At 33.6% G+C, this 22,848-nt stretch overlaps 1 protein-coding gene across 1 annotated transcript in view; it reads left to right on the top strand.

Annotated features, from left to right (window-relative positions):
- The window catches only part of MTUS2 (microtubule associated scaffold protein 2), a 620,079-nt gene that overhangs the window by 198,766 nt on the left and 398,465 nt on the right, over positions 1-22,848 (top strand). The window lies entirely within an intron of this gene.

Genomic DNA, 22,848 nt, shown 5'->3' with positions numbered 1-22,848 from the left:
GAAAGCAGTAAACTCATGAAAGTTCCCACTTCTCCAAGGTGAGAAGGATCACCGAAGTGTAAGAAACTATAACTTGGACAATGGAAGTCCTGTAGAGTCAAGCAATGGGAATAGTGGTCCTAGAGGCTGGGCTTTGCTCAGCCTGAGGCTGCATGAGCCAGATTTATTTAGAATTTCTTTGGCAAATTTAAGTGTGACTTGACACAGCCATCCCACAGTCATCAAGACTAGAGATCCTACTTTTGACTCCTTCCTACCCCCAGCCTTTTAATATGCAGTCTTCCTTTGTAACATCTCTTAGTTCCTGTTCTTCATTCCACCAACCCTAATTTAAGCCCTTATTATACCTCACCTAGCCCAAAGTAATACCTCCAAATTGTTCTCCCTCTCTGCCATCTATGTTATATCCTACTGACAGGTTAATTTTCCTTAAGTGTGACCCTGATTAGGTCACTTCCTTCTTCAAAACCTTTCACAATTTCTATTAAGTAGATCTTAGCATGCAAAAGCCCTTTACATCTAGCCTCCTTCTACCTTTCCAGTCTTCTCTCTGTGAAGTATACTTCAATTCAGTGGCACTGTCTTGAACAAGACACTCCATCTCTATCCAGTTTTCTCTGGCTGTCTCCCATGTCTGGGATGCTCCCCCTTCTGTTTTCCACATACTGACTTTCTTGACTTCTGTCTAGTATTTCCCAACCCAAATTTCATCAAGTATGGAAAGCCTTTCCCACCCCCTCTTCAATTTATTGCTTCTCTTAATTATTTCTTGTATTGTATGACTGATTTTATTTTATTTATTTTTTTTTAAATTTTTTATTTAATAGCCTTTTATTTACAGGATATATACATGGGTAACTTTACAGTATTAACAATTGCCAAACCTCTTGTTCCAATTTTTCACCTCTTACCCCCCCCCCCCCCCTAAATGGCAGGATGACCAGTAGATGTTAAATATATTAAAATATAACTTAGATACACAATAAGTATACATGACCAAAAACATTATTTTGCTGTACAAAAAGAATCAGACTCTGAATTATTGTACAATTAGCTTGTGAAGGAAATAAAAAATACAGGTGTGCATAAATATAGGGATTGGGAATTCAATGTAATGGTTTTTAGTCATCTCCCAGAGTTCTTTTTCTGGGTATAGCTAGTTCAGTTCATTACTGCTCCATTAGAAATGATTTGGTTGATCTTGTTGCTGAGGATGGCCTGATCCATCAGAACTGGTCATCATCTAGTATTGTTGTTGAAGTATATAATGATCTCCTGGTCCTGCTCATTTCACTCAGCATCAGTTCGTGTAAGTCTCTCCAGGCCTTTCTGAAATCATCCTGTTGGTCATTTCTTATAGAACAGTAATATTCCATAATTTTCATATACCACAATTTATTCAGCCATTCTCCAACTGATGGACATCCATTCAGTTTCCAGTTTCTAGCCACTACAAAAAGGGCTGCCACAAACATTCGTGCACGTACAGGTCCCTTTCCCTTCTTTATAATCTCTTTGGGATATAATCCCAGTAGTAACACTGCTGGATCAAAGGGTATGCACAGTTTGATAACTTTTGAGCATAGTTCCAAACTACTCTCCAAAATGGTTGGATTCGTTCACAACTCCACCAACAATGAATCAATGTCCCAGTTTTCCCACATCCCCTCCAACAATCATCATTATTTTTTCCTGTCATCTTAGCCAATCTGACAGGTGTGTAGTGGTATCTTAGAGTTGTCTTAATTTGCATTTCTCTGATTAATAATGACTTGGAGCATCTTTTCATATGACTAGAAATAGTTTCAATTTCTTCATCTGAGAATTGTCTGTTCATATCCTTTGACCATTTTTCAATTATAGAATGGCTTGATTTTTTATAAATTAGAGTTAATTCTCTATATATTTTGGAAATGAGGCCTTTATCAGAACCTTTGACTGTAAAAATATTTTCCCAGTTTATTGCTTCCCTTCTAATCTTGTCTGCATTAGTTTTGTTTGTACAAAAACTTTTGAGTTTGGTATAATCGAAATTTTCTATTTTGTGATCAGTAATGATCTCTAGTTCTGCTTTGGTCATAAAGACCTTCCCCTTCCACAGGTCTGAGAGGTAAACTATCCTATGTTCCTCTAATTTATTAATAATTTCATTCTTTATGCCTAGGTCATGAACCCATTTTGACCTTATCTTGGTGTCTGCGTTAAGTATGGATCAATGCCTAGTTTCTGCCATATTAGTTTCCAATTTTCCCAGCAATTTTATCAAACAGTAAGTTCTTATCCCAAAAGCTGGGATCTTTGGGTTTGTCAAAGACTAGGTTGCTATATTTGTTGACTGTTTTATCCCTTGAACCTAATCTATTCCACTGATCAACTAATCTATTCCTTAGCCAATACCAAATAGTTTTGGTAACTGCTGCTCTATAATATAATTTTAGATCTGGTACAGCTAAGCCACCATCATTTGATTTTTTTTTCATTAATTCCCTTGAAATTCTTGACCTTTTGTTTTTCCATATGAACTTTGTTGTTATTTTTTCTAGGTCATTAAAATAGTTTTTTGGGAGTCTGATTGGTATAGCGCTAAATAAATAGATTAGTTTAGGTAATATTGTCTGTATGACTGATTTTAGCCTGACATTCTAGATCCTCCATAATTTGATTCCAAATTATTTTAAAAACATTTTTATTTAAAGTTTCCAGTTCAAAATTCTATGCCTCCCTCGTTCTCCTCCCACTTCCTGAGACAATAAACAATCAGATATACGTTATATGTGTGTAATTATGTAAAAATTAGTCATTTTGTACAAGAAGACTCAAATAAAAGGAGAAAAAAGAAAGTGGAAAATTGCATGCTTCAGTCTGTATTCAATCAGTATCACTTCTTTCTGCCAGGGTGGATAGTAAACTTCATTAATCCTTGGGGATTATCTTGGATCATTCTATTACTAAGAATAGCTAAATCTTTCACAGTTCTTCATCAGACAATATTGCTGTCACTGTGTACAACGTTCTCCTGGTTCTGTTTACTTCACTATGCATCAGTTATTTTTACACATAGTTTATTTCCTCTCTTACTCTAAACTTCATGGTGCAGAGAGTATGAATTATTATTTTTTATGTTAGGACCAATGCCTTATACACATAACTCATCAGCAAAAGGTAAAATAAAAGGTTGGACTTAAGTTTAGATCTTGCCTCAGATACTAATTAGCCGTATGATCATGACATGAGTCATTTAATTTCTTGAAGTTTCAGATTTTCGTGATGAAAATGGGTAATACTTGCCCTTTATCTCCCAGAATTGTTCTGAGCAAACACTTTTGGCAAATTACATGAATGTGAGTTGTTATTGCAAATAAAAGTGGCTTGTTTTTCTGTTTCCCCAATAGTTGATATTTGGTTTTTGTATGTAGTTAAAAAGCAGCTAGGTGGTGTAGTGGATAGAGTAAAGGGGCTTAGAATTAGGAAAACTCATTTTCATGAGTTTAAATCTGACCTCAGACATTCACTAGCAGTGTGACCATGGACAGGTCACTTAACCTAAATTTCACTTAACCTTAGCTTTTTTATCTGTTAAAATGAGGTGGATCATAGTCAGACACCATTGAAAAATGACAACAGCAAAAAATGTATCAATTAAAATGGAGTGTTATGATATGTGCCTTTAAATAAATATTGTTTTATAGGAGCATCCTACTTCATCTTCTCTGCTCACATGGTGACCCAATTCAGGTTCACATCTCATTTTGCCTGCACTAGTAGAATGACTTTTAATTGGTTATCCCTCTCTCATCTATGTGCCATAAAGCTGATGAAATGATTTTTTTTAAATTGTGGGTTTGCCCATATCATTTTCCCATTTAGTAAACCTCAGTATCTTTCTGTTGTTTCTAGCATCGAGTACAAATTCCTTTGTTTGTCATTTAAAATCTTTTAGAAACTGAATTTCCAATATGATTATGTAATTTCCTTCATGCATACTGTGGTCTAGCCAAACTAGTATACTTTTCTTGTTCTTCACAAATAACCCTCTATATTAGGTCTCCTTGATTCTTCATAGACTGTCCTCTAGATCTGGAATGCATTTCCTTGTCATCTTCACCTCTTAAAGTCTCTACTTTCCTTCAAATAAATATCTGTTTAAGTGCCAATCTTTGACATGCAGCCTTTCTTGGTCCTTTAGCTGTCCATGACCTACTATACTTATATAACTGTGCATCTATATATATAACATATATATAATAGCCCTTTAAAGACTGAAGATGTTTAATTTCTGTCTCTGTTTCCCCATTACCCAATACAGTTTCTGGTACTACAGATGAAGAGATGCTTGCTTGATTGATTAGTAGCCCAAAGCATATCAAGTAGCTTTTATTACACCTGACAAAATTGTGTCATTTTGCATTTGCCTTTGAGGCTAATTATTGTCATTTAAAGAAAGTTTTTCTGAAAATGAAATTTACAAAAGTTTTAAAAAACTGAATGGAAGTTTAAAAAAAAACTCCAGATGGCAAGACAATACCTCCTTTTGTGAGAAAAAATAACTTGAAGATTTTTGTCTAATTAAAATTTTTGTACTAGTGGGGAAAAAATAAAGAAGGCCCTTGATATACAAAAAATAAAGACGATTCTTGATGTACTTTTGATGAGTCCCCATATGACTTTGCTCATGTAGACAATATCTCAGCAATATATTCAAATCTTTCTTGCCATTTGTTTTTGCCCTTTAATGTTACTGAGGGCTGAGAACAGTGGCAAATGAGAATTATAGACTGTAATCTCACATAGAAGTGATGCCCTATAATTTCATTGCTTTTCCTCTGTTAGTCAAGAGCAGGTTCACCCATTCTTCAATCTGACAAATGCTGAACTTTTCCATTTGTGAAGGAAAGAGAAGACATTTTCCAGAAGGAAAATGTACCATGCACTGAAGGAGAATGGCAGATCTTTGCTTCAATAAATGATTCTGTGATATATTCTGTACCTTTTGTAGTTGAAAGGGGAAAAAGCTGATTACAGTTGAATGTAGAAATAAAGTCATGACACCATATCTGATATAGGCTGAGTACATCATCTAGGCAGAATGTCAAAGAATACAATTCAAGTGGTCTGAAGGTTTTCCTCTCTAAGTAATCACTGTCCTCTATCTTTTTTCCTGAGCAAAAAATTACATTAACATAATGTTTCCTATGGGGTTGTAATAATATAACTCCTCATTTCCCTCATAAATCTGTTTTCTGTTCAACATTATTTCTCTTCTCTTCTAATCTTTTCTGAATGTGGGGCAGGGGATTTTCTACTGTTTGGGAGGAGGAGCAAATTTGAAATTGTGAGGGATTGCCTGGAAATGCAGCCCTGATAAGGGCATCATGGAATGGTCTTGGGGGAGGGAAGGCAAGTCTCTGAACTATTGGACTACAGGAGGTAAAAGATATCTTGTGTGAGACTGATTATTTGCAACGAGGCAGTGTTTCCTGCTTAATGGTTTTTGCCTAGAGATGAATTGGATGGACAAATATAGGCATGTCATATGTGAAAGAAAAAATTATCTTTTTCTTTTGTGTGTTTGTGGGGTTTTAGGTTTGAGATTCAGAATGTGCATTGCTCTATTCCCTAATATAAGAAGCAGACTTTAAGAATTTTTCATGAATTCTGCCATTTACTGATTTTGTAATCTTGAAAATCATAGAACCTTGAAGTTGGGAGGGACCATCCATAGAGACTATCATCAATACCAGTTATTTTTAGCTCATGGGTCAAACACTGGAGGGTCATAAACATTTTATAAAGGATACTTAATATATAAAAAGGAAACTTGATTTCTGTGGACAGTGGCTTAACCATACCAGACTTAAAACTGTATTATAAAGCAGTAGTCATTAAAACCATTTGGTACTGGCTAAAGAATAGTGGTGAATCAGTGAAATAGGTTAGGTACACAAGACATAATAATGAAAGATTTTAGTATTCTAGTGTTTGATAAATCCAAAGACTCCAGTTTCTGGGAAAAGAACTCACTATTTAGCAACAATTTCTGGGAAACTAGTAGAAATTAGGCATAGACCAACATCTCACATCCTATACTCACTTGAGAAGCACAAGGTTCAGATCATCCCAATCTAGTTATTTCTCTCTTTGAACTATCTAAAATGGAACTGAAACCCTCAAAAGACAATGAATTATATTTCAGTAGATTTAATGATTTCTTGCCACAGATGTTAAAAGGGAATTCTTTAAATACAGATTGAAATGGATGATCTCTGAGATCCTTTTCAATTGAAATTTTCGTGTATTGTGAACACAATACTCTTTGGGCAATGCTGACTTTTCAATATATTCATATATATTTAATGCTTGTAGCTCTTTAATGAAACATTTGTCTTAATTGAAAATGATTTCTCATGCCCCTAGAATATTCTTGTAAAAAAGTGTTCAGCTCTCTGTAATTCCAAAGTATATTGATAAAATATGTCTGTTGGGTAAATGTATGTAAAATGATATGAGCAGATTTCCTTAAGTTCCCCAAGCATAACTTTCTAGTATCAGCCAATTGCTATGGAAAAGATTCTAATGTTTTCTGATAGAAGCAGTTGAAGTGTCAGAGAAAAACTGTTATATAAAGTACAGATGAAACTACCTAATTCTATAAATAGAATAGCGAATTCAGATAACTCAGAGGAATCAAAGACAATTTTTGTTCATTTATTATTTTGCAGGTTTACAATGAATTCTGCTTATTAAAATAATTTTATTTTGAAATCTGACATACTAAGGCTCTCTTGTCTTAAGTTGTATTTTAAAAATATACAAGAAGATAGCGGGACTCTCAAATATAGACACTTAAGATAGTGTGGCATATTTTGGTGAGCATTTAAATTGGTCTGATAGAATTTATATGCCTTCTTGAGTCAGATTGGAGATTTTCCTAAAAATTAAATGCCCACTCTTACATGAGAAATTATTGAATAGTAATAATTTGCTCAATAGATACTTCAAAAGTTCTATAAGTTTATTGGCATTGTACTCCCTCCAGAAAAACTCATCCTCCTCCAATGACCTTCTTTTTAAAAAAAATCAGGCATGACCTTGGAATCAGACATACAGTTGATCAGAGGCTCTGAAGTTTGAGCTTTTCTTGATTAGATAAACTATCCCAGATGTTTTCTGCTGAGAAGGCCTTCAAAAATCTATGGTCTCCTCTATGTCAAGGTGGGAAATTTTCCTAGCAGACTCAATAAATATGAAACTAAAATAATTACATAAGTTCATTTTTCTTCCTTTTGCTTTTTCTGGGTCAAATCAATTTCATTGTGTTACCCGTAAATTTTGAATGAGCATAGTGACTGTGAAAGAATATAAATTTAAAATCTTTTGTAGGAAGAAGATTCTGGGAAGATGGTAGAGTAGGACAGAAAATTACAAGCTCTCTAGATTCCCCCACAAACAAGACAAAGTAGTTCCTGAAGGCAAGTGTAGAGGTAAAAATAAATAAGAGTTGAGGCAGAACAGTGTTCCTTCCGGAGATAATCAGAGAAAATCCTATGGAAGTTACCAGAATGGAAGTGAGACCCCTCCCACCCTATCTCAGTGAAGGGTAAAACCTTCTAGGCTACCTCCACTGAAACAACAAGCAGAGAGCCCTGGGGCTTGCCCTAAGAGATAGCCCTGGCTCCAGCCACAGGATTTTCACCTCCCAGACAGCATGGATATTCTGGTGTCTGAGTTAGGGAAGATTGGAAACCTTCACTGGTAAGGGACACCAGACCCAGCTGTGCCGCCAAAACGGGCCCTGGAGAGAAGGTACCAGCATACCTCTACTGAGTATAGAAGTTGGGGATCAGGGACTGGCTGTGGGTACTTACAGGAGGGTAGATTTCTTAGTTTCAGTTCCAGGCCAGAGGGGAAAACTGAAGAAAGACTTAAGGCCAGAGGCATCATTCCCCTAGGACTAGAGATGATTAAACTAACTAGCACCTATAATTTTTTTTAAAAGAACAGGCAAAGGAGACATAATCCAACCATAGAAAGTTACTATGGGAATAGAGAAGACAAGGATTTATCTTTACAGGAGAATACTGACGTAAAATACTTATGTTTAAAAAAAAAAAAAAAAACCCTCCCGCCTCAATGAGTTATATCAAATGATCAGCCGTCCAAAAAAGAGTTCATTAAAAAACTCAAAAAGTACTTTAAAAATCAAATGAGAGAGACTAAGGAAAAATTTTAAAAATAAGAACAATTCAAGAAAGCAAGAAGATTTCGAAAAGAAAGTCACCCAAATAGAAAAGGAGATTCAGAATCTTTTTTTCTAATTCTTTTTTTCTAAGTCCTCAAGTGTTAGAATAAAGGAAGAAGGTAGAAATAGGAAAAAAATTAACCAATAACCACCTGAAAAAGATCTTATGAGGAAAAGCTACAGAATATCTTAACTAAATTCCCAAACCTCCAGATAAAGGATAAAACATTACAAACAACAAGAAAAAATAATTCAGATACAGTGGAGTCATGATTAGAATCACACAAGACCTAGCATCAGCTACTCTAAAAGACTGCAGATCTTGGAACACTATATATCAAAGAGCAAAAGAACTGTGGTTGTGACTGAAAATTACTATTAATGACTTTTATATGTGTTATTTCATTTGATCCTCACAACAATCTTGTAAAGTGGGAGCTATTACTGCCACCATATTATAGATGTGTTGTGCCTGAGAGTGGTTAAATAATTTGGCTAATAGGTTACTGAGGCAAGATTTGAATTCACATTTTCCTATATCTAAAATCAACACTATACCTTCTACTTGCCTAAACAGATCTACCATGAGAGATCTTAAATTTCCTCTTATTTAATGTTTTCAATCATACCCAGCAAAGTTAAGCATAATCCTGAATGAAAAAAGGACATTTAGTGAATTGCCATACTTTCAGGATTTTATTGCAAAAAGACATAAACTTAATAGAAAATTTGACATACAGAATTAGATATCAGACTAATTACAAGGGAATCAATAAGATTCTCTTTATACTCTTAATATATGGAACATTACTAAGTAGGTAGTTCAAAAGAAAGTTGGGGTAGATCTGAATATGATGAGATTCTAAAAAGCAAAACTGGATAGGAAAAAGTAAAATGTAATTATCTCATACAATTGAGATGTAAGAGAAAGAACTGACACAGAAGAATTAAATGGGGAATGGTAATTCTGGGACTACTCATTAGGAATAGGTTTAAAGAGGGAGCAATGCATATATATATCAAGAAGGGTATAAAATTTTTTCTAAATTCAGAAAGAAATAAGAGGACAAGGGTATAGGGAGAGGGGAGAGAAAAAGGAAGTAATTTTTGGAGGGAAATCTACTCACATCAGATCAGGATTAAAGAGAGAACAACATATACATTTAGAAGAGAATAAAAGTCCCCTAAATTTATAAAGAAAAAAGAGGATGAGGGATTTAGATAAAGTGGGGTAGTGGATAAGATTTATAGATTAGCAGGAATGGGGTAACGAGAGAATAATACATATTTGGAAGGCTTTAAACGTTTTATAAATTCAGATAGAAACAAGAAGACAAGAGGAAAGGGTGGAAGGAGAGGATAAGAGAGGGATCCTTGAATAGGGGTAAATTAAGTAATAGGAAGGCTAGATAGTGGGTAGAAGTAAAGCAGAGGAGGTAAAGATAGGAAACAAGAGATACACACAAACATGGAATAAAGATTAGGAATAAAATTTATTATGTAAAAAAACAGGAGTAGTAATCATTATCTCAGACAAAGTTAAAGTTAAAATAGGTTTAATCAAAAGAGAAAAGTAGGGAAATTACACTGTATGTCAGCTATATTAAAATATTGTTGTAAACTATTTAAACCTGTAGACAATGTAAGGTTAGAATATTGTTGTGGTGTAGGAAATGAGTTGGTGGATTTAAAAATATATGGAAAGTCTTGGATTTACAAAGGAAGATGTTATCCACATCCAGAGAAACATAGGACTAACAAGCATGATAATCTTACATAGATGCATATGAATGCATAATGGTGTGTGATTGTGTATGTGTGTAGCTAGATATACATACATATATACACATATGTATGTATATACATTTATGATCATTGACATCTATGCATATATGTGTATGTGTATATACATACATATTTATGTTTGATTGTAGCTTTCTAGGGAGAGGTAAAAATAAAGTAAAAAAATGTACAGCAGAGAACAAAAGAAAACTTAACAAGGAAACAAGGAAAAGATAGACAACTCTGAACACAATATGTAATATTTATTATGTGGGCTTTCTTAAAATAGGAACTTATTGCTTATATTATGAATCTTCTGTGTCCTGCTTTTATATGACAGTGTTTTTTTTTTTTTTTTTCTTTTCCTATTTTGTATTTAAGTCCAAAAGAAGTTAAAAAAAACTTTTGGACTGAGACTTTCCTATTTAATGATAAGCAGAACAGCTTTTCAACCTTTGTTGTTTCAGGGAATCTCTATTTCAGTGAGAATTGAAGTCCTAATGGATCAGAAAGAATAAGAATTAAGTTCAATCTTAGTCACATTCTAGGAAAAAAGTGATGAACCCATTTATATAATTTGGTTTCCTATTTTATTTTTTAGGGCATCATTTTTCTCAATGTTAACTCAGTCTCATAGAAACTTAATTTTGACCAATGAAAACATGAAATTGTGACCATATTAAACTAGCCTAATTACTTTTTCTGAAAGGCTTAATAAAACTTAATTGTCTATGGGCATTCTGTAACTTTGATTTACCTAGATTTTATTAAAGCATTTGACAGTTTCTTTTATTTTCTTATGAATGGTATCAAAAGATGAGGTTACAATAAGTTTGAATCAAAACTGAATGTCTGAATTAAAAGATCAGTCATTCCTGTTCATATTGGCTAGGAAACAAATCTCACTTGTAGTGTCCCAAGGATCTGTTCTGCATTGTAGCATTACTATTAATGACTTTTATATGTGTTATTTCATTTGATCCTCACAACAATCTTGTGAAGTGGGAGCTATTACTGCCACCATATTATAGATGTGTTGTGCCTGAGAGTGGTTAAATAATTTGGCTAATAGGTTACTGAGGCAAGATTTGAATTCAGATTTTCCTATATCTAAAATCAACACTATACCTTCTACTTGCCTAAACAGATCTACCATGAGAGATCTTAAATTTCCTCTTATTTAATGCTTTCAAACAGAGATTGGATGATTATTTATATGATTTATTGTAGAACAGAGGTGTCAGATATGCTCCCTTAACATACCCAATTGTAGTCTGAACCAGATTAAAATGTATTTGGGAAATATTTACCAATATAAATAAAAATTCAATAAGATAAGGACTTTTATTGTGTAAAATCAATAAATACAATGAAACAAAGATAACATCACATTTTAAAACTAAGTCAATATGTAACCTGAAGGGTCCTTATTATGGATTAGTGGCACCTATTCCTATTTTAATTTAATACCACCTCTGTGGTAGAAGAGATTTTTTTTTCAGATATACTAGAAGGCTACAGATATCTTTCTATCTCTGAAATTCTGGAATTCTATTAATCTGTACTGTATGGATATCCTCACTAACATCTGGTTTACATGATCCTCCTGGGAAGCTTAGGGAGGGAGGGGAAAAAAATATCACAAAGGAAGAATTTAAGGCCTAAGGTGCATGTGTGACAGGTAAGAGGAAGGCATTGCTTTTTTTTTCAAAGTTAAACCTTGGTAACATGCTAATCATATCAATATGAAGTGATATAGATCTTTTTTAGCAGTAGATAGATAACCCACCTTTATTCCCCTTTCCCTTGAGGCAGATAGAGTAATCCAGTTCCCATAGCAACCCAGAGTCTCAGAGGGCAGAACCTTGGATAGTTACTTCAATTTTTGATACCCTAAATATGGATATGGATATTTTAGCCTAATTTCTGCCTTTTAGAGGGTTATTTTAAAATATGCCTTTCATCTGATTTTTGATATTTCAGATTTTTCCTAAAAATTTCCTTCTTATTTTTGAGTCATGTCCAACTCTTCATGTTCCAATGTAAGGTTTTCTTGGCAAAGATACTTGAGTGGTCTGCCATTTCCTTTTCCAGCTCATTTTGCAGATGAGGAAACTGAGGCAAACAAGGTTAAGTGGCTTGTCCAGGGTCACAGAGCTAGTAAATATCTGAGGCCAGATTTGAACTTATAAAGATAAGTCTTCCTGACTTTAGGCCCATCATTATATTTACTCTACCACTTAGCTTCCCCTAAAAATTACCTAGGATAGTTTAAATTCACAATTTTTCTTAACTATAGAGGGCAATGTCTTGATCTACCAGAAGAGTTCCTAACCTTTTCTATGTCATGGAACCCTTTGACAATTTGGTGAAAACTGTTGGACCTCCTCCCTAAATAATTTACTCAATTACATAAAATAAAGTACATAGAATTATGAAAGAAATAAAAATCATTTAAAAATATCATCATTAAAAATATTTTCAATAATTAGTAACAGGTCTGATAATGACAGTAATTTTAAAGTAGTGATAAGTGTAAATATTTTAAGATATTTGCATTATATTTTGGATTATACTTAGATATGAAATTATAATTGGATATGAAAATATCTATCGTTTTTATTAATGACAAAATCATTGATCTTGCTGTGATTTGTCGCCTATAAGTATAATGTAATAAAATGCCAAATTTCTTTTAGAAGTTAATGAAAATAAATTCATGTTTTTTTTTTCCTTCATCCAAGTTTATGAACTGCTTGAAATCTCTTTATAGATCCATTAGTTAAGAACACTTGGTCTAGAGATACCTCAGGAATGAAAGACAATTATTTACATAGCTATTTCAATGTTGACCATGCTGAAATTGTGAGTAGAATGGTCATTAGTAAGACATGTGTCCACTTCGAGTCATATAATCTTTGACCTGGAAGGGATCTTAAATATCATTTGGTCTAATTTCTTTATTTTAAAGAATATTGAACTGATCAGGATAAAATGAGTTTAAAAAAAGAACCATTACAATAACCTAGATCTGTTAACTACAAATATTCTCTTTCTGTTATAGTTTACTGATTTAGTCAGACTCCATTTAATATTCTTTATGATTTAATCAAATACATCTATCATTTGACCTTTCTGTATTGCTTTTTCCTTATATGTAAAAAGAAAGGTTGAATTAAATGATCTTTAAGATCTTTCCTGTAATGAATTACAAAATGACAGAACTTCCAAATCGGAGGGAACTTCAGAAACCATCTATTCCAAACCCTATCTGAGCAATAATGCTATATTCAGTATTCTTGACAAAATGTCATTCAACTTTTGCTGGAATCATTGCAGAGAGGGTGAACTCCTCCTTGAAGTATACTATTAAAAATTGGTTATTCTACTTTTTTGGAAAATAGAGGCAAGCAAACTTTGACTTGAAGGCCGAATCTAACCCCCCTCATGTTTTTGAGTAATGTGTGTCTTATATGACAAAAAAAAATGGAAAATTTTTCCTAAATTCAGCCAAAATCTTATTCTCTATAATGTCTACACATTGTTTCTATTTCTTCTCTATTACACTAAGCAAAATAAATATATTCCTTTTTCCATAATGATAGCCATTAAGATACTAGAAGACAGTTATCTAGTCACCCCTATATATCTTTTTACGTTTCTTAAACACCTCTAGATTCTGATCCTTGTTGGGTAAGATCTCAAGATCCTTCATCATCCTGGTTGATCTAATCTACACTGGATATGCTTTATTTTATCAATGTCTTTGCTAAGTTGTGACAAGCAGAACTTAATGTAATATTGCAGATATTGTTTGATCATGGCAAAGTATTGTGGAACTAGCACCTCTTTAGTCCTGGAAATACTACCCCTCAGGGTTGCAAAACAAACAAAACAAATTTCAAAACATTCATGGCTGCCATGTTGACTCACATTGCAGTTGAAATCCACTAGAATTCATAGATGGTTTTTGGTCTGAGCCTTACCCCTATCATCTTGCACTTATAATGTTAATTTGAACACAAATATTTGTTGTTATTGTTGGTAAGTCATTTCAATGTGTCTAACTTTTTGGAACATTGTTTGGTGGAGTTTTCTTGGCAGATTTACTGAAATGGTTTGCCATTTCCTTCTCCATATAATTTTATAGATGAGAAAACTGAGGCAAACAGGGGTAAGTAACTTGCCCAGGGTCACACAGTTGGTGTCTGAGGCCAGATTTGAGCTCAGAAAAAATGAGTCTTCCCGATTTCAAACTCAGTGTTCTCTTCACTGTGCAATCTAGCTGCTCCATCAAGGACAAAACTTTAAATTTATCATTATTCAGTTTTATCTTCTTAGATTTATTCCAATGTACCAGTCTGTGAAGATTTTTTGTATGCTGATTTTTATCCCTTCTAGCTTTTTATCATCTGCAAATATGCAAAATATGCCATATGTGCTTTTTTAAAAAGTCTATGGATAAAAAAATTTGAAAAGCTTAAGGTCAAGCACAGATCTTTGCAATATTCCACTAGGGACTGCCTTTCAAGGTGACTTCAGACCATCAGTGACTATTCCCTAGTTCCTGCTGTTCAGCGATTTATGAAGCCACTTAACCATATTTTTGTGCAGCTTACAGTTTTTCATCTTGTTGATAAGAACAGAATAAAAAAGTTTATCAAATGCTTTGCTAAAATTTGGTTAATTTCTAAGCCATTTTCTTGACCTATTAAGAAAGCGATTGAGATTAATCTCATATATGATCTTTCCATGATGAAGCCGTGAAGCCCTTTGTGAGCCTTATTTTTCGAGATATTTACAAGGAATTTTCCTATGAATCAGAACAAAACACACTAGCCTATAGTTGTAGACTATCCTCTCTTCCCATTATTGAAATGTCAAGGCAAAATTTGCTGTTCTCTAGTATTTCTCTTGACTACAAAGCTAGGATATTTTTGAATATTCATCCTATAAGAAACTTTGTGTCCATGGGGAAAAAAAATCTACCTAAATTCAGAGAGGCTTTTTACGCTAGATTGGCTGCTGTGTAATTAAGTTCTTCCCAGCAAATTTCAGTTGCCATCTATTAAGTCATAAAAGAATAGAGATCTGTGTAATTGGAAGGATTATGGACATCAAAGGAAATAATGATCTTTGAATAAGTTAAGATATGATTATATTTGTAGAAATAGGGGAAGAATTTATAGAGACTGAGAGATTTAAAATAAGAGGCAAAGAAGACAAGGTCATGGAGTAAGTATCTATAGGAGTTGGGCCAAGGGATCAGAAATAGAGGCAGAGTATTACCTCATTCTTTGAGCCAATGAAGACTTTTCCTTCTCTCTTATTTCCCCATCTGGCAGATGGGGAATTTCAATTCTACCTCTACATTTATTGTAATTATAGGACTTTAGGGTTGATAGAGTTCTTAGATATCATCTCTCCTAACCACTTCTTTTTACAAATTAGGAAACTGAGGGCTATAGAGATTGACTAGTTCATCCAAGTTTACACATGTAGTGAATTCCAAGGTTTAGAATTTGAATCTCTATTTTATGACTACAAAAATCAAGAAATATTTTTTGTTTTTTTATGGTATTAAAGATATAATTAGAGATATATATGACAAAAAGAAAAGAGAGGCTAGATACATAGCAAGTACAAGGGAGGATAGGTGGACAATCTCTACTAATATGGCCAAGAAAAAGTGAGAAAAAAAAGAGAAAAAAAAAAAAAAAGAAAAAGAAAAAGAAAAAGTGAGAAAGAGTTCCATTGTGTTGGGTAGAAATCCTGTGATGATCTTACTAGAAGATATGGACCTAAGTCCCATAAAATGGGCAGGCCCAAGGATTTCAGTTTATATCTCTAAAGATAAAATCAATAAATAAATTTACTTGATTATACTCGACCTGTACCCAAGTGCCTTGCACATATTAGGTGCTTAATAAATATTTGTTGAACTAAGTTGAATTAAGTCTATGATTTCATCTTATTCTTCCCCACCTCATTATTTGTGCACATTCACAGTTATAATGGATTCCACTTCCCCTTGATTAAATCTTTCACTTCCTTCATCAAATTTAGCTACTATCACACCCATGAAACTATCTTTGATCTCCCCATCTGGATTTGCTTTTTTTTTGTAGCTTACAATCTTGCATGATTCTCTGATTAGTTAATCTCATTCCATCATGTATTATTATTTATTTTCATATTCCCAGTACTTTATTGGAAAAATCTGGGAAATCATACAGTATAGTTCTTAATATTCGTAGTTTCTTTGCTTATGATGGTATATTGTACATAATAAGTACTTAATGCTTGTGAAATTTAATTATTGAATAATTCATTTGCTAGCCTATTGAACTTAGTTTTCCCTTTCAGTGTATGTGAAGAAATCAAGATGCAGTTCTCATAAACAATAATCCAAACATTGGCAAAGAAGAAAATAGCTACAGTTATTGTGACAAAAATATGTTCAAATATCATTAGACCATATAAGTCTCAGGATACTGAGTGACTGTCTTTATGTACTAGTTTGACCATGTCATGACCTTACTCAATAAAGTCTAGTGGCTCTCTGATGATTCCAGAATAAAATCTATCTTTTTTTTTTTTTTTTTTTTTTTTACCATTAAAGATCTTCATATCCTTGCTTCTCCATATCTTTGTAGACTCACTGTAGGGACTTACATCCCTTGACACATTCTATAATCCAGCCAAACTGACTTTCTTGCTCTTATTCATATAAAACACTCCCTGTTCTGCCTCTGTGTCTCTTCTCTGACCTTCCCCCATACTATGTCTGGAATATATTCCCTCTTCATTTCTATATCTCAGAATCCCTTACTTCTTCACTATTCAGTTCAAGCTATCCCTTCTACAAGAAGTCTTTCTTGACTTCCCTAGTTGCTAAGTATCCTCTCAAATTCTTTGTAGTACATCAGTGAAGGCTGTCTACCTGTCCTTTTTTGCCTTTTCTACATAATCATCTCCTTTTATCTTTCCATATATTTCACAAATTGTGTATCCCTAGTACATATCAACTGTGTTTATTTAATGTGTGTATTATGTCCCTACCAACTGCTGAATTCTACTGTTTGGTGTGTGTGTGTAATAAAGTGTGACCTGAATATAGTCTTCAAGGTCTAAGAGACGTCAGATTACTTCTACAGTGAATGACCTAGGATTTTTATATTTCTTTAGTTAATGTTTTTTTCCTACTTCCTAATGGCTGCCACTGTCCATTCATTCATTTATTCATTCATTCAGAAAATCTTTATTTAAGCATATTTTATTGCCAGGAACTGTACTATATATTTGCTAGCGATAACATAAACAAAAATGAAACAGTCCTGATCTTGGAGAAGCTTATGTTATATTATTGTTGCTGTTCAATCAGTTTTCAGTCATGTCTGACTTGTTGTAATTCTATTTAGGGTTTTCTTGGCAAAGATATTGGACTGGTTTGCCATTTCCTTCTCCAACTCATTTCACAGATGAGAAGACTGAGGCAAACAGGGTTAAGTGACTTGGCCAAAGTCACACAATATAGGAAGTGTCTGAGGCCACATTTGAATTTAGGAAAAAGAATTTTCCTGACTCCAAACCTGTCCTAAAATAAAAATAAGCACTATAGAAGTGTAAAATATGGGATGGCACTAGGGCTGAGGCTTGAAATAAGCTAGAAATTATTATTTATTTTTATATTCCCTGTATTTTATTGAAGTTGGAAGTGAAGAGAGAATACATTTTAGATATGAGGGAGAGCTGATGCAATATGATGCTGGTAAGAGATTGAATGACATATGTGGGAAGTAGTAAATGTGGAGATGTGAAGGGAGCAGTATGAAATCAGGGTGAAAAGATAAGTTGGAGCCAGACTATGAAGGACTATGATCCTTCATTCCTAAACAGAAGGGCTTGCATTTTATCTTAGAAATACGATTTTTTTGTCGTCATCACCATAATAATATTTCATTTGTCGGATGCTTCTCTCTTCTTTTATGTACTTGAAAAGGTCACTTTTTACCACCCCACCCCCGCCTTATTGCTTTCTATGCTGAACTGGGTTTTGACTAAGCTGTTTTAAGTCATCATAAGAGAGCGCTTTTCCTTTGCCAAGCAAGCCAAGAAATCATATCCCATCCTATGCTAGCTTTACGTTGTAGGCTCCTTATAGCTTCTGGGATGGTGGCAGAGGATGTAGCCTTGGGTAACAGGCATTGCTTTTGGAATCATAATGTCAGGAAAACTGAGGCTGCTAGATAATTGATAACTGAACAACCAGGACTTCTCTTTATTTTGTTAAAGTCAGCGCTCCGTTCTATGGAGCCTTACCTCCAACCCAATTCATATCATCCATGAAGGCTATATATATTATATACAAGATATATATGTAATAAATGGGTTTTTTTTTATTTAGCCATTGTTGCATCATACCTACTTCAATCTATTTCCTCCACCACCAACAATACAGATAAACAGGTTGATCCAGGTCTCAGTATTCGTGTGTGTGTATTGTGTACGTGTGTGTGTGTGTGTGTGTGTGTGTGTGTGTGTGTATGTGTATACCTTTTTTATTCAAGGGCAGTTAGATGGCACATGGATAGAGCATCAGGGCTGGAACCCAGGAAGACCTGAGTTCTACTTGGGGTCATGTACTTACTAGTTTTGTGACCTTCGGTAATTAATTCACTTAATCCTGTTTCCTTCAGTTCCCTCATCTATAAAATGAACTAGAAAAGAAAATGACAAACCAGTCCAGTATCTCTGCCAAGAAAACTGCAAATGGGGTGATGAAGAATTGAACATAACTGAAATAATTTAATAACAACAAGAAATTTGTAACAGGAAAAAAAAAAAATCCTTGCTCCAGGGTCTATTACTTTTTATTGCTCCCAGGGCACAGATTCTATTTGCTTTACTGAAACAGTCTCCCTGGTTAGTGGAAACTTGATATATAAAGGTAGTAATAGATAGATATAGATAAAGATAAAGATATAGATATGGATATCTATATCAGGAATTTGAAAGACAATTACTTTGAGTTATCTAGTAAATTATATCTCTATAGATAGGGGAGTTATGGGAAGAAGACATAAGAAACGGCTATGTCTTTCAGACTTTCAGATATCTCTATCTTTATTTAGTGTTTCAAAACAAGACAGGAAAGGCTAGCCACTCCTTCACATGATCTAGCCAACTATCTAATGTCAGAAGATACTTTGGGGGAAAATAATGTATTAAAATACAATAACAGGGCATCTAGGTGGCTCAGTGGGTAGAGCACCAGCCTTGAAGTCAGGAGGACCTGAGTTCATAACCTCAGATACTTAATATGTCCTAAATGTGTGACCCTGGGCAAGTCATTTAACCCCAATTGCCTCAGCAAAAAAAAAAAAATGGGAACACTAATATATATATAATTATAATTACAAGAGTTAGCATTTATTATAGGGTTTTAAGATTTACAAAACACCTTATAAACATTTTCTTATTTTGTCCTCAACAAACCTGGGAAATTATATTAATATTAACACCATTTTACAGATGGGGAAACTGGGCAAATGGTAAATAATTTGCCTGAGGTCACATAGCTAGTAAGCTTTTGAGGCTGGATTCGAACTCAGATTTTCCTGGACGTAACTTCCAAGTTTCCAAGTCCAGTGCATTATCTAGCTCCCTAAAAGAACTGTTTATTTAATATGTGTATACTCATGGTATGTAAAAAATGTGAAAGAAGAAATAATTATTCTGATATTAAATTATAGTAAACAATGAGTCTGAAAGACATAACTCTTTCTTATCCCTTCTTCCTGTATTCCTCTATCCATAGAGATATGACTTACTACATTATTCAATGTAATTGTCTTTAAAATCCCTGATTCTTTTATTTTCTTACCTATGGCTTGAAAAAAATGTTGCATAATGACGGGTACTGCCTCATCACTATCATTTAATTAAGTTATTAGAACACTAGCTCATTCTGGTTGTCATTCTTCAAGAGCCATCCTCTAGCATTTACAGTGTCACATTTAAAGGAAGATCAAGAAAAAGAAAAAAGGCACAACAAAAACAGCTCTTGAAGTTTTGGAGGAATTTGCCAATTTTCCTTCTTCAAAAGATTTTTTTTTTCAAAAGGACAAAATGGTTTCTCTTTGAAATAGCAAAGCATCTTTCAAATCTTCAATGACATTAAAATCGGTTTTTCAGTTCAAACAGGACTGTTAATCTTTCATTTCCATAAAATCTTGTCAAAATGTAATGATTTATTCAAGAAAATAAAGAGTGCTTATTTTATGCTGCTTTGCATAGGATTTGAACTATTGATACTGAGGCTATTTTTTAAAAACCTATTATTTATTTCTATTAATTTCCTTTTAAATGAACAATGACAGAATTACTCATTGGGAAAGGTTTTTAATATGCTGCATAAATCATTTATTTCACCTAGCAGGTTAGGAGCAGGTTTTGGAAAAAGACCCAATGAAAGACCAAGTTCAGTATCTGACATTTATTGGTCTTCTCAAAATTCTTCCAAAGAGGATCTGAGTGAAATAGATAAGGTGGAGATGGCCAGGAGAGATGGAAAAGGGAGAATTATAAGAGACTTCTTATCTCTCCCTAAATTCTGTGCTGTGTTACAGTTTGAAGTAGACCATAGACTACACTTTTCACTGTTTCCAAGGGCAAAGCTGTGTATGTGTCAACAGACATACAGAACTACATTCCTGAATAATCAAAATTTTGACTGTGCTAAGGAAAGAGCTGTACTCCTTTGGATCCTTTTGGAAAATAGCAATGACTAAAATTCTTTTCAAAGAATTCAGTTTTTTGAGGATTACTGTAACATATTTTTAGGTTTTAGAGATGTGAATAACTTCAAATCATTTAGGTAACTAGGAATAGGCAAACCTAAAACATTTCAAAAATCAGACAATGGAATGACATGTCCAATGTCATTTTGGTTTGAAAGTGAATTTCAGCCACCTCATTCAGCTACCTATGCAGTGATTATATTCTAGAGATTAATAAAAGATATCTAGATTTGTATAAAAGTATACAGATTAAGGGGCAAGTACAGTGGATAGAGCACAGGGCCTGAGTCAGGAAGATCTGAATTCAAATCTTGACTCAGTGCCCTGCTAGTTGTGTGACTGTGGGAAAGTCATTCAATCTTGTTTGCCTCAGTTTCTTCCTGTGTGAAATGAGTTGGAGAGGAAAATGACAAACGAATCTAGTATCCTCTTTGCCAAGAAAACAGAGTCACAAAGTTAGACACAATTGAAATGAGTGAATAATAAATACAAACATACAGAATAAACTTATTTTAGGCCAAAAGAAAGATAATTAGAATTATGGGTATTATAGTTTGTTTTGGGGGCTGAATTTCAGTAATTTCATTGTTATAGATTTCTCATCTACCAATGTATAGTCAATAACTGTTCTGCAACTATTTAACTCTGCTCCTATTTAAGTAGAATAACTGTACTACTGTGAGTGAATCTCTCCATTTAACCAGGTCTTGGTTTCTTCAGCAATAGAAGGAATAGCTTGGATTAGATGATATTTAAGATTTTTAAACAGTTTAGCTCTAAAGTTTTTTGGTACTCTGTTTTCTGATTTCCACTTATTCTACTGGACTGGGTGAATGACATGTAATTTTATGTGTGGAAAAGAGGAACAAGAAAAGGCTAGTGAAAAAAAAGTCATTTGATCAGTCAATAAAAAACATTTATTAAGTTTCTACCATATGCTAGGTACTGAGGATACAAAAAAGCAACAATTCCTGTTTTCAGGGAGCTTACACAAGTATATATATTTCATATAAATATATATGTAGGTGTTATATATGTATATATACAAATATATATAATATTTTTTCATATACAAATATAGGACAGTTGACTTGCACAATGGATAGAGTGAGTACCAGATCTGACGTCAGGAACATTCATCTTCCTGAGTTCAAATTCATGTTCAGACAAATAATTATAGTCCCAAATTACTTATAGTTATTTTCTCACTGCTGTTTGGACTATCATTCTATGAAAAATACTTCTGGCTGATTTCTTCGCAACTGGACTAGATGATATAAAGACCCAGAAGAATACCAAATAATATCTGTAAACTCAGAGACCAAGGGCTGAATAATCTGAAAATGATATTGTTAAATTTCCCTAGCTTGATGGTTTGGGGTTCTCCAGGGTTAGGTCAGATTAACAGCATGACACAAGATTTTTCAGTATTATAGAATAAAATATTAATCAAAAGTATTTCAGATTCCTTTCTTACAATAATCACCTTGCAATAAGTCCTGACTCAATTCCCAGTAACCATTCATTCATGGTGAAGTAGAGGCTAACTTTTTTTTTTTTTTTTTTTTTTTTTTTTAAAACAAAAATGTTAACTGTTTTGGAATAAATGGGCTTTCATGTGATTCTAAAGTGGTTTCAAAGATTAAAGCAGAAACAAATAATGAAAGGAGCCAAACAAATATTCATGAAAATCATTTTGTGAGCCTGTCTTTTGTGAGTCTGATAACAATTTGGTTTCAAGCATTTATGAATTCATGATGCCTGTTCCATTTGGAAACCTAAATTGCTAGAAAACTTTGTTCCATAAAGTTAAAACAGAAGACGGGTTCATTCGGAAACTTGGCAATACTATTTTTAGAATATTCATTGAAAAGAAGCTCAGGGTAATGGAAAGACCACTGGATTTGAGATCATAAAAATTGAGTTTTGTTCTTTGTTACCTATATGATCTTATACAAGTCACCTTCATCCCTATGAGCCTGAATTTCCTCATTGGCAGAATATCAGAGTATTTGGATTTGACCA

Source organism: Sarcophilus harrisii, chromosome 3 (genome assembly GCF_902635505.1).
Source record: "Sarcophilus harrisii chromosome 3, mSarHar1.11, whole genome shotgun sequence".
Taxonomy (NCBI): Eukaryota; Metazoa; Chordata; class Mammalia; order Dasyuromorphia; family Dasyuridae; genus Sarcophilus; species Sarcophilus harrisii.
The sequence above is the reverse complement of the archived record's forward strand: the minus strand, read 5'-3'. Positions and strand labels throughout refer to the sequence as shown.